We start from the raw sequence: 13,424 nt of genomic DNA on the forward strand, positions 1-13,424 counted from the left end.
GAGTTTATGTTTTCCATCAAAATTGTTGTCACTACTGTCGTTGCTTTACTAAGTTCAGGCAAATAACTGCATTCCTTTCAAGTAGGCTTTAAGATCATTCTCTTCTGTAGACTGGATTTAAATCCAAGAAACACTTGATTTTCAATCTGCAGTAAGAGTTTTTATAAGTACTTACAATTTTTTTAAAAATATCTTAGAACTAGGTTGATGCTGCCATTTTTAGTGTGTTTGAGATGTGAATTCACAGAATTTCTGGTAATATAAAAACTGGCCTGTTATATTTGGTAATAAGTGAAACTAATAGAAGTGGGGGGAAATAACTGGCCTCTGTCGTCCTTACAGAACACACGCCCCAACCTAATTCTTTCATGCTGTCCTACACACAGCTATGAAGCCCGTTACTAGGAGCAGCAAGTTTGGAATTTCCCATCAACGCAATGCATTATGTACCAACATGAGAAAAGACAAACACATTGCACCTTGCAGTCTTGATAAACTATGTGTCTTAAGTAATGAAATCTGAGTTTGATCCTCAAAACATTAACAATCTCAGACTAAAGAACTTATTACCCTCAGACAAGTGATTTATGTACCCGAGTGATTATGCAACAGTCCATACTCAAAATCCTTTGTTTTGAAACTTCTATACCGTACATCTTTGGGATAATTTCTTCACACTCTATAGTCACAGGACTGACTATGCTACTGTAGTACGTTGTTACCATATAATCTAGTCTATAAGTAATTTCGAGCCATATACTTTTCCACAGAAAGCTTGATGTTTAATACTAAGATAGAAAATAATCAGAGATTACAATTCCGCATGTTATCACTAACAGAGAAGACAAACCATGCTCCTTTCTAAATACAAACTACTAGAAGATTATTTCATTACTCTACTCACTGAATAAAAAAAGTGGAAGCTACACTCTCATTACACAATGCACCTGCCAGACATCCATACATTGTTTAAAAAGTACTCCACTGTATTGTCTGAACTGCTGACAGACGAATAATTCCGTAGAAGCATCTTGGAAGTAACAAAATAATCCAAAATACAAGTAAATATCAGTAAGTCAGTGACAACGGTCAGTGTGTCAGACACATCTCCATAATGTTTCCACCATGTTCAAACATTTAATTGGTGATCTTTTAATCTGTCACATCACTGATTATGAGCCCTCAACCCAAATGATTCTGAATCAGTTAGGAGATTTTTTCTTTCCATTTTCATTACCTAAATGCACACAGTTAATGACTTGTCTGCGTGATTCTTCTAATGCCTTTATATAACAATCTCTTTTATCATACAGCAGTAATTCTGCATTCTAGTTAGGACAGAGATTGTAAATTGTCTTGTGTAATAAAAGTAGACACAATCATTTCAACTTGTATTTAATATAATCATTCTATTGCCATCATCAAATAAACTTTTAATGTAACTGCTAAAGAGAAACACCATCACGAACATAGATGCTTAAATTCCACCCAATTAAAAGACCAGTATGGGTGATATTAATTCTGAACTCATATAATTAAGTAGCACTAGGAAATACAAAATAACTTTCATTTGATCACAAAAGCAAAGTTTGTAGTTGCTTGTACTTCTCTACATAGAGCTGAAGACATAGCTCATTCACAGCTGTTTAATAAATAATTTAAGATTTAAATGCAATCAAAATGATAATGAAATGTATTTTACAACACAAGTGTAAAAAAGTCCTTACACTTATTCTCCTTTTTGTCTTATATGACCGTATGGAAGCATGTTAGTGAAGTGCCACAGTCTCAAAAGACAACATTCTATTAAATGGATCATTTGTCACTAGTACATCTACCGCTACTCTCATAACACTTGGAAGAGATCAGGTCTTGAAGGGAAGGCAGTTTAAGCTAACATGTAGAAAGACTGAAATGATGTTTCTTGAAAATTAAAAATACTGTAACAGCTGTAGTATCTTCATTTCCCTCTCCTATCCCAACTCCAATCAAAACATACATTGACTTCATTTGTCAAAGTGATGCCAAGTTGTTAGACTTATTGATCTTGGGTGGTCATGTAGCATTTCAGTCTGAAGGACCTTCTTCCATCACCAACTGAGTAGAAAACTTTGCCTTTACTGCCAGGTAGGCCAAAATAATCTACATATTTGTCACTTGCCAGCAGGATTACAGTGAGAAGACTACTGTCAGCTCCAAGACAGTGTAAAATCTAGCTACTTGTCTCTGTGGCTCAGGTCAATACCTGCTGCTTCCAACTACTCACTCCTACCTCCCATAAATATGGTCTTTAACAGGTTTGCTGCAATTCAGAATTTGGTTTTCTTCTTTCAAAACAGCTAATAGCCGAGATCTAAACTCACTAAAAGCAGATTTCAGTGTATGAATTAATGATACATATTTGATTACATGAAAGCTGAAATGGTATAGAACTTATTTTTAAAACTAAATTCACATTATATCAATAGTTTATATTATACCAATAATGTGGCCTACAAGTCCAAATATCCTAACCTCAGAAAGGTTTATGTTACAAAATAAAATTAAAAATCTATCATACACTCTTCTTTGGGTTTTTTTTTCAGTATTTCAGCATTTCAATATTTCCTGAATGTTTCTGATTACAATGAAACTAGAAATTTGTTTGAATCGTCCATTATAGATCAATCTAGCACATGATGATTATAAATATAATATCAAAATTCATCAGCAATACCCAAACTGCTTGCAAAGCAATTCCTAGCAGGATATTTGAAAACTTTAATTAATGCGAGGTTCTGTTTGGTATAATAAAAGGATTTTTTTTTTTACAAAAATAAATCTCTAAGTGTGGTCTCAGGTGGTTCAAATAATATTTTTTCATGTATCTTAACATCCAAGAAGCCTCTGTTCCATTTTCAGTGAGAAGCCTTCCTTATCTTCTATAATCCCAAAGCAAACTGAGCACCTCATATCAAACTGTGGAAGGAATAAGAAGGCTGCCAGATTTTCACATTATCACTTATACAACTTTAGGATCACAGAACTCCTCTACAATGAATCAAGTATTTATCCTTCACCTGTTTTAATTCATTCCAAACATATTCTTTTCTAGTGTGTTTTTCTGTTGGTGTGGTCCCAGAAGAGAACTTTTCTTGAAAGAGAAAATCATATAAATCACTACAGAAGTTATTTCATTTCTGTGCCTAGATGGAAAATTGTATTCACTGTATATGAATATGCATAGTCAGAAACCATAGAGCACATTTGCTTTCCCATTAGTTTTAGAGGGATTTGAAGTTACTAGGGGAAAAAAATGCAGGACTTTGGATAAGTCTGAGAGAAAATGATGGTGAACAGCACTGCTGGGAGAGTAAGTATTCAGTTAACCAGAGTTTAGATTAAGCAAAGGTCAATCAAGCAGTTATGCTCGAGTCTTGTTTTCCTCACAGTGCAGCAGCTGTTCCATAGGTGTGCTCCTAAGTGTTTCCATCCAGTGGTAAATACCAGCAGGAGTAATTGTATCACACTCCAAAGAAATGAAATAGAGGGGTTTTTTCAGGCACTGAGCACAGAAGGGATAATGCATAGCTTCTCAGGAGCAACTGGCATACAACAATTTGCTCCCTTGTGGTAATTTTTATTGTATGTGAAATCCTTAAACTATTATTCTTGAATTAGTTATCCTTTATTAAATGAACATATGAATACTGCAGTATTTTAGGTCTATGATAAGGTGTTGGCACGTATCTTTCAAATGGTGAATCACACAGGAATTTAATCTGGAGTCCTATTTTTGTCTTAAAATAGTTTTTCTGGTTCTTTATTTTTTGTTTGGTTTAGGGTTTTTTGTTTTTGTTTAGGCATGTAGACCAAAATTGCTGGTTAGTGCTTTAAATAAAATACTATTATTTCTTTATTTGTTTGACATGCCTCGGAAACCCCCTGTTTGTTCAGGAAGTCTGAATACTTACACAATAGCAGTGTTGAAGCATAAAAATTCTGAATTCATTAGCATCAACATGTCAGCTAGCAATGTGCCAGAAGCATACGTGCAATAAGGCATAGCTGAGGGAAGCATTAGCAAATGTGATCTCATTCCAGTTACTGTATTAATTTATTTTTATCAAAACAGGAACTTAACTTTCCATGAATTACTCCTTCCTACATTTAATAAGGATATCAGAATGATAATGCTGCATAAGAACTGTAACACCATACTGACAAGTTCATGATTGATGTATGCCAAAAATACCTACTTTCAGATATTTCCTATATGATCACTAAACACAGAATCCAGTTAAACAATATTCATGCTTCATGCCTTCTAGTTTCTTCTTTCTCTACAACAATACATCATCATATATGTTGATATATATGTATCATAAATACATCAATTACTAGGTGCTAGATTGCATTTGCTGTAACATAGAGTATAACTTGGTGAGGAAGTATAAGAGCTGGGACTAATCCTTGGTAGAACCAGAAACTATATGCAGAGCAAAGCGGACAAACATTCACAGAAACTTCAGTGTCTTCTGAAAGAGATTATGTTCCTACTTCCTACCTCCACTGGAGAGAAGTTGCAGGTGAAGGAATGCAGTGGCACAAAATATTCATTTGCAGATAACAGACAAGACTGCCTACCATAATCCTTGGAAAAATTCAGGACTACATCAGACATAATTTCTTTACAGAGCTTTGGAGAAGGGATGCTGCAATCTACTTTGTGATGGTGTCAGTGTTACTAAACAGGGGTACAGAACACTCCATATATTAGGCACTAGTAATGATGGGATGCACCACAGTAATTTGTTTTACAGTACCAGCTTGAAGGCTATGTTACAACAGGGAGAGCCAACAAAGAACTGCTCACTTTGCTGTAGTTCATTTTCTCTAGACAATACCCCATGAGATAGATTTTCTATTAAGCATCTCCCTCACAGTTCTTGTGTCTCTTCTGAAACAATGACCCCTTGGACTGTAGTCACCAATCTCTTTTTTTTTTTTTTTTTTTTTTACTGCTAACCAGTCATTTATTTTCTGCTGACACCCTCTCTTGAGACTGCCAAAACTCAGAGAAAATCTCTGTGTCACAGAGCTCTTCTCTATTATCAACTATTAAGGCTTAACCTAACTGTAAGATATGTGTGCAATGTTTATCAAAAACACTGTGCTGGGTTTGTGTGGTAGGGTTTTTGGTAGCAGGGATGTGGGATACAGTGGTGGCTCCTGTGAGAAGCTTCTCAAAAAGCTCCCCCAGCTCCAGGTCAGACCGATCTTTGGCCAAGGCTGAGACAATTAGCAATGGTGGCTGCACCTCTGTGATAATGTATGTAAGAAGGGAACCTGGAAGGCGGAAGGGGGGACTCTGAGGAGGCGTTAGGAGAAGGACACCTCTGTGAACATCAATGTCAGTGGAAGGAAGGAGGGAAGGAGCGATACGTGTGCTGGAGCAGAGAGCCCCCCTGTATCCCATGGTGAGAAGCAGGGCCACCCCCCTGCCACCCATGGAGATCAGCAGAGGAGCAGAGACTCGTCTGCAGCCTGTGGAAGACCCCTGGGACTCTGTGGGAAGACACAGCCCCCGCTGTTGTAGTTTGGTGCTGGGAGCACTGCAGCACACAGAGGTGACCCACGCTGGAGCATCTCAGGAAGAATGCATCCCATGGGGAGGACTCACAACAGATAAAGTTTGTGGAGGACAGTCTCCCGCGACAGGGACATGATGTGGAGCAGGGGGAAGAATGCAGAGGAGTGCTGCCCTCCCCTTTGCAGGAAGAAGCAGTGGACTGACCGCACCCCCCATCCCCTGTCCCTGTGCCGCTGTGGGAGGAGGTAGAGATATCGGGAACAAAAATGAGCCCTGGAAGAAGGGAGAGGTGGGGAGAGGTGTTTTAAGGTATGGTAACGCTTCTCACTGTTCCATCCTATCTGTTAAGTGCTGGCTTTGTTAGTGTTTGAAGTAAAGTGATGATCTTGTGATGATGCAACCCCAGTCTAAACAAAGGAAGTACATGACTGCATGGCCATGTCTGTGACATGGCATCCTGGAACACACCATGCTGCCTCACGCTAAAGCTACTTACACTCCACTGAACAGAACACTGCAACATGGATTACTGCTTAGACTGTCAAATGGTTTGTTCAACAAAGCATAACTTTGTGTAGACACAGTAATTAATGGTTGGTTTTTTTTTTTAAATTGGTGTAATAAGCTGGCATGGATTGTTGATTGTTCCTACATAGTAAAGCCATGGCATTTAGAGTGAAGGTACCTCATGCACAGCATATGAGCTATTTGAGGCCCATAAAGCCTTTCTTTAAACCAGAAAGGGAAATTTTTTTATTGTGGCCAACCCCAACAGAACAAGTCATCCTCAAGGCCACAGGTCTCTTTCAGATGTCCTGTCACACTTGAGGCCTAAGAAAATGCTGAAGATCAGTAGAATGGAATAAAGCTTCACTCAAACCTGTTGTCAGGAAAAAACAGGCATTATGGAGTAATTTAGGGGAAAAACATTGCACATTTTGTTAAACAGCACTTGATTTTTTTGATTTATTTTAAAATACATTTTTCTTTTCTTTTTTAGATACAATGGTTCTAGTCTGAAAATTATTTCTGTCATATAAATAGTATATTCATAAAATTAAACATTTGGCAGCAATATCTATGTCATTTTGATACATACCGCACAAAATTTTAAAGTATCCTACAGTATCATGAAATGAAAATAATCAGAGTTCAAAGATCTCTGAAGATCTTCTAGTCCAACTCCCTATCCTCAAAGAAGGGTTAGCCTAGACACTTAGACTAGATTGCTCAGGAGCTTGTTCAATGATATTTTAAATATCTTGAATGATAGAGATCCCACAACCTTCTCTGGGACACCTGTTCCAGTGTCTGACCACCCTCAACATTTTTTCCTTCCAAATACCTAATCAGTTTCCACTCTTGAAACTTGTGTCTGTTTTCTCTTGGCTGATCTTATTATGTGCCACTAGATATATCTAATACATGAAACATTTGACATTTTCAAAACCTATAACTAGATTTATCACTACTGAATATTTAACATTTAAGAGAGAAGTACTACACCGAAGTGGTATAAATCGAGTGCATATTCATTAGAGCAGATTTGACCCAAAAGATACAGTGGAAAAGTTCTAAATTATAAAATAATAGAATTCAGGTTGAAAAGGGCCTCTGAAAGTCATTTGATCCAATTGCAGCTCAAAGTAAGGCCAAATTCAATGTCAGTTTAGGTTGCTCAGGGCATTGTCTACTCTAGTTCTGTATATCTCCAAAAGTGGAGATTTACACACCTCTCTGGGGAACCTGGGCAATGTTTATTTCAATCAGACAGCCAAAAACTGGACAAGTGCTTCAGATGTGGCCTCAAAAGTGCAGAATAGGAAGAAATAACAACTGCCTTTGACCTTTAATAAGCTCATTATGAATTTTGCATTTCTATGGTATCCTGATTATCATGGGTGACACATATTTTTAATAAACTGGCAGCTAATAAGAAACACAATTTTATTATTCTAGTAATATCTTACTGTATTTTCTATTTGATGGATTCTTCTGTTGATATATTCAAATCATCAATTTTGACTTTCTCAGTCTGATGAAAATGAAATACATGAATACACATGACTGAATAAATCTATTTTGTAGTTTCATAATTACATATCTGAATAATGGACATTCAGTTGAGTTCTAAATTATTTACTGCATTTTGCCTGATATGTAGGTAATTTCAGTTGATTAAATTTATCATATGGATCATGAAATATTAGAAATGACACTAAAAACGTTAATTATAGAGAACCTATAAGAAAATACATTGTAAGTGTAAGGTAAAGGATGTGCAACACTGTACAATAGTACAAACCTGACGGGAATTCTGAAACTCAAGCTCAGATGTAGAGAACAGATTCCTCATTAGATCATAACTCTCTTAGTTTTGAGTGACTACATGAAATTAACAATATAAAGATATCACTGCCTGCAAATGTGCTCTTACACATTCTCCTCCATGTAAGGGCACAAATTCTAAATAAATTGCTATTTATAGCATTCAGATGAATACAGTCAGAAACATACTATAGAGCAGGATGATATTTAACCTTCCTGTATTTAAGCATCACTTACATGCCTAAAATGGGGATCTAAGCTTCCTATTACTCTTAAGAATTCTTCTTTGATTCAAGTTTTTGGGGTTTTCTTCACTCAACTACATCCCTTGCTGAACATTTAGAGACAAAGACCACACCAAGAACAACTCTACTAAAATAATAATAATAAAAAAACCCCTAAAACCCCAAACCAGAATGCTTATGTGTTTATTCCAGTTTTAAAATACAGTCGTGACAACAGAGTTGTTGAGTGCACTTGCATCCTGCACTGGTTGCTTTATTTAAATGTGAATTCCCAAGAGTAAAACTACAGCACACACAACAGATAAACAAGGATCTAGTCAAGAATTACTCTAATGAAGCTTTTCTTTCACAAACTAGATTTGAGATGACAGCTCTGAAACATTAAAAATATTTTTATATTTGTACAGGAGTACAATATGAAACTATGTTATAATTTCAAATTCAGCTGTATAGAATCTCCTTCAGAGAGATAGGTCAACATGCAGCTGCATTTCTGCCTTCCCCCAAAGAAATGCCAAAAACATTGTTAATTTGGGGTGATGCTTGCTTGTGAAATGGCAATGTGTTTCTATTAGAAAATCGGCGCACTTTTTAATATATATCTGCAAATGTTATTTGAGGAATCACTGATCTTGATTAATTGAAATCTCAAATCAAGAGATCATATATTTTGTAAAGTATTTCACCAAGCCAGTTCTCACCAAAACAGTTCAGAACAGAACCATGATCACATCTAGTTACTTTTTAGTTACAAAGCTGTCTTATTACTCTAAGAAATTTATTTCTATGTATGCACATTTGACTATGAACTCACAATTATAAAATAAACAATAAAGGTTTTTGCACAGATGGCTTATTATTTATTATTGTTTAATTCATTATTTATTATTAATTTATTATTATTTTTATCACTTATTATTAGATGACAAAATTTTTGTAAATATAGTGGTGATCAGAAGAGCAATTTACTGCAAATGAGTCGTCTAGAAAAAAGCAAAACAGGTTGATGGAATGTATCTACAAACTGGTGTATTAGCATGTGTTGTAGCCTTCTAATTTATTAATGGCTGAATTTAAAATTACCAAAGTTTTTGACAGCATAATGTAAGGAGACTCATTTTCATATGCAAATGATATTAACATCCTTTTCTACCACTTGCACTATAATTAACCTTTTTTTGCTTGAGCTTTTGTCAGAAAAGACTATCCATTTTACTCTGATTTCTCTTACAGACAGCTTTGCCCATGATAAAGAGATACAATAAGAAACAAGTTATTAGAAACGGAGAAATCTACATTTGAAATTTTAACAATTTAAATGCATACAGTTTATTAGTACTTTATTACTGTTTTCAGATTTCTTCTTGTATTGTGAAAATGTATCTTGTAGCTTAAAGAGAAAAATCAGTGAATGGTGATTATGTTATTAGATTAAATAAAGTGTATCAACTACAGCTTTAAATCATATAATACAATGTAGAGTTTCTTGTAACTTACGGAGTACATAAATACTAACTTTAATCCATTTATACAGAATAAATACAGAACACTAAATCTATGTCTTTTAAACTTCAACTGAGGTTAGAAAAAAAATATAATTTTTGTTAAAATAACATAGTTTCTCAGAAAGTGCATAGAGACAATGACCTGGGTTTTTCTTTTTTATGTCACACTTGTAAAAAAACTTTTCATGAGTGATCATCTTCTGCAATCAATATTCTACAATCAAAAAGCTAACAACTGGTTAGGGGTACGATAAAGGATACTGCTCAAACTTTTGCTTACAAGGTAGTATTTACAAGGTAATACCTAATAATTAAAAAATAATAGCAATTCTCTCAAAACGTGCTTAGAATTCTGAGAGTTTAATCAACAGGAGTTGAATTCTGTTGAAACAGATTACTTTGCAAAACATTTAAGCCCATAACTTGTGGATGTCTCAATTTAACAGAGCATCTAAACTTCATTCAGATTAAGTTTCAATAATGCACGATGAAACAACAAAGTGCAAGTAGAGATACTTTTCCTTTCCAAATGCTGCTTTTTGCAAACTGTTTTTCCCTGAATAAAGCAAACTGTTTTCCCAAACTGAGATAATCCTCGCTCATTGACAGCCAAAAAATATTTCCATTTAAAATAGCAAAGTTTGCAGATTTAGTGTGAAAACCCACTGTATTCTGCAGGAAAAGAATAGTCACTCTAGAAAAAAATAATGATTTCAGTACCTCTGGAAAGTAAAGTCTTAAATTGGTGCACAAAACAAAAAAGAAAGGAATCCTTTCACCTCAGGCACCCATGCATGAACACAGCTTTCTGTGAGTCCCAAGAGTACATAAACTATCTGAGCATAAAATATGCTTCAGCTTCTGCTTTAGATTCCTTGGAAACTAGACCTTATTTTGGTGGACAACTCCTATGATCCATGCAAGTCTGACACTTTCATCTCACATTCCATGTGGCCTCCTGTTCTTTTGGATGGTGTATCTTCATAAAGCACTACTACTCTGTACTGTCCACTACTAAATCAATACAATCTAACAGAAACAGTGATTAAAAAGGGAGGTGATATAACAGCTAGATCTATCAGAGCTTCAAATTTGCCTATTACATGAGAGACAAAGAAAAAATCTATGTTTTTATAGTAGTACTTGCAAATTTCCAATTTTTACCAAGCAGTTATCACTTAGATAAAAGGTCTTGAAAAATGTATCTTGGCTAATAAGTTCTGAACAAAGTGAAATCAAGCTGCAACACGATGAGAGCTGTTGGGAGCCAATTAACACAGTTTCTTAGCAGATAATACTAGGTTGCAGTTGTATTTTTGTTTTGATATTCATGACAGCTGAAGAGAATAAGCCAAGAAAAGCAACAGAAAAACACTAATTCTTCAGAATAAGGTGGAAATTTGAATAAAAGTAATGGAATGGGTGGATTTAAAACACAGTATTTTAATGTATTTTTGTGCTTTAATATTAGAATACTAAGTGTGAAGTATTCTGCACTGTAGAGATACCTAGGTAATGGCTGTTCAAAGAGAGTGATGAGAGAAACCGTGACAAGGTGGGGAACACAGCCAACCCAATCCACCTGAATCAGCTACTCCTAAAACCATAAAAGACAACCATTAACCTATTGTCCCTGCTGCAAAATCTGCTAGGGCAACCTGCTGGACAGAACTCTGAAATGCTACGCAAACTAAGTGTGATTACTTAAAGGGGGATATAGGTCTTATTATGGAGTGCCCAAGTGGGTGAATTCTATCAGAATACCCTCTGCAAAAGAGGGCAAAGGTGGATAGGGGATGAACAAGAATGGGAAAACAGCGAGAAGGGTGTACAAGGACATGTCACGTGGAGAGGCTGCTAGTCAGTAACACTTTGGCCAGCTTTGCACCTAATCACCAGAGTCTGTCCTATCCTCCTCTTAAGCTTTAATTTTAGTTTTTTTCGGTTGTTGGTTTTTGTTTTGGTTTGTTGGTGTTTTTGGTTTTTTTTCTAGCAAATTTCTAGCAGTACCAGCCAGCAGGAGGATAAGGGGTCTGGGAGCTGCATGCTGCAGACTGAGGGATTGGAAGCAAGACAGTGGATAGAACAAAAATCAACCAGATTCAGGAAGGGTGTTTTCCTTACGCAATGAACCATAGAAACAGGATAGGGCTATTCATGCTGTCTGTGTTTATGCAGCTGCCTGTAAAGGTACTGTCCTCCTCTGTTAGCCTGTGTGTGGTTGGCTGTGTCTGTACAGAGTGTGTTTCCATGACTATTTTGGGATTCATGTTCAGCCTCTATTTCTCAGATTTTATGTGCAAATCATCTATTGTTGCATTAAGACTGATTTACAGGCTCCTCAGAGTTCTTTAACTCAATGAAAATTGACAGGACTTGATTTCATGGCTTTCTAAGAGCAGACTTTCTGTTAGTAGTGAATGAAAATTGAACTTCTTTGCCTAGATGTCTTGAGTGTGAAGGAAGAACCCTGTATCTGCTATTCCCAGGTTTTCTAGTAGCTTCAGCAGGCAGTTTCTAAAAGTTCAAATCTCATATACCTTGGGTGTCCAATCTACTTTTCCGGGGACCTAATTGTTAAAACGGAGGAATAGTAAGGGTTCCAAAACAGAAACAAAGTAATTCTTTCTCAAATAGCAAGACAGTAGTAAAATAGTAAAAATCTTATACTAGGGGATCAAACTGGTATTGAAATTAAATTTTATTACTACCCTAGATTTCACTTAGGATGGGAGGGGACAAGAGACAACAGCATCTCAGAGTGATACATACAAGTCTCTTGATAAAATATGAAATAGAACTTTTAATATACGCTTTTAGGAGTACTTTATAGATAAACATACATTTTCAGCTAAAACTTCCATAACTTATGCAAATAAAAACTTTCAGGTTTTATAATAATGTCCTTGATTAGAACTCTGAAAGTAGTGTTAATGATTCTGAGGTCAAACAGTCTTCATTTTCAGCGCATGCTGTAAGCCTTTTAGCAGCTGTCTGACAGTCATCCAAAGGAAGAACTGTTTTACAGATTATTTAAAAGCAGCTCAGTCCAAAAGAAAGAAATAAATATTTTAATTTCAAATACAAGGTCTTGTTGGAATAAGAGGGGTTTTTTTTGGAAGAAGTTAAATTAAGCTCTTTATTTAGTTAGTTCTTGTGGAAACAAAAAGTTCCAGTTCGTTGACCTGACACATAATTTTCAATGTTGATATTCATTTGACATTTGCGTGGGCTGCTGTTTTGCCTCTTAATAGCTGTAGTTCTGGGTTTCTTCTCTCTCTTTCTCTTCTGCTGGTACCCACAGCCAAGAGAAGACACTTATCTACAAACTGGGATGGAATTCAATTCCATTATACACAGATGTGTATCATTGCTCAGCTATAATCATGTATCATGAGAGGGAAACCACAGAACACATTTACGATGCCACCGTGAGGAAACTGGGAGTATAAGGATCAAGAATTACAACCAACACAAAGATCTATGGTGATTCATAAGCTTCATATCTTAATGTTGATATCAAATAAAACACTGTAAACAAAATGAAACACAATATTGTAAATTCAGTGTCAGCATTGCTAATTGAAAGTATTCAGAAGCCTTCTTCTCAGAAGAATGTTCAATAGACAGAATTTTTGTTTTAAAGCAAAAGCTAATGTCCAAATATCAGAACTTCCACCTGAGAAGAAATCACATATTTCCATCAGCTCTATCACCACGACATAATACACAGCAAAACATGGCACTATTGCATATTGCATATACTGATTTGTT

At 35.7% G+C, this 13,424-nt stretch overlaps 1 protein-coding gene across 2 annotated transcripts in view; it reads right to left on the reverse strand.

The window, feature by feature from the left end:
• DYNC2H1 (dynein cytoplasmic 2 heavy chain 1) overlaps positions 1-13,424 on the reverse strand; it is a 182,683-nt gene that overhangs the window by 14,280 nt on the left and 154,979 nt on the right. The window lies entirely within an intron of this gene.

This window comes from Athene noctua, chromosome 1, assembly GCF_965140245.1.
Source record: "Athene noctua chromosome 1, bAthNoc1.hap1.1, whole genome shotgun sequence".
NCBI lineage: Eukaryota > Metazoa > Chordata > Aves > Strigiformes > Strigidae > Athene > Athene noctua.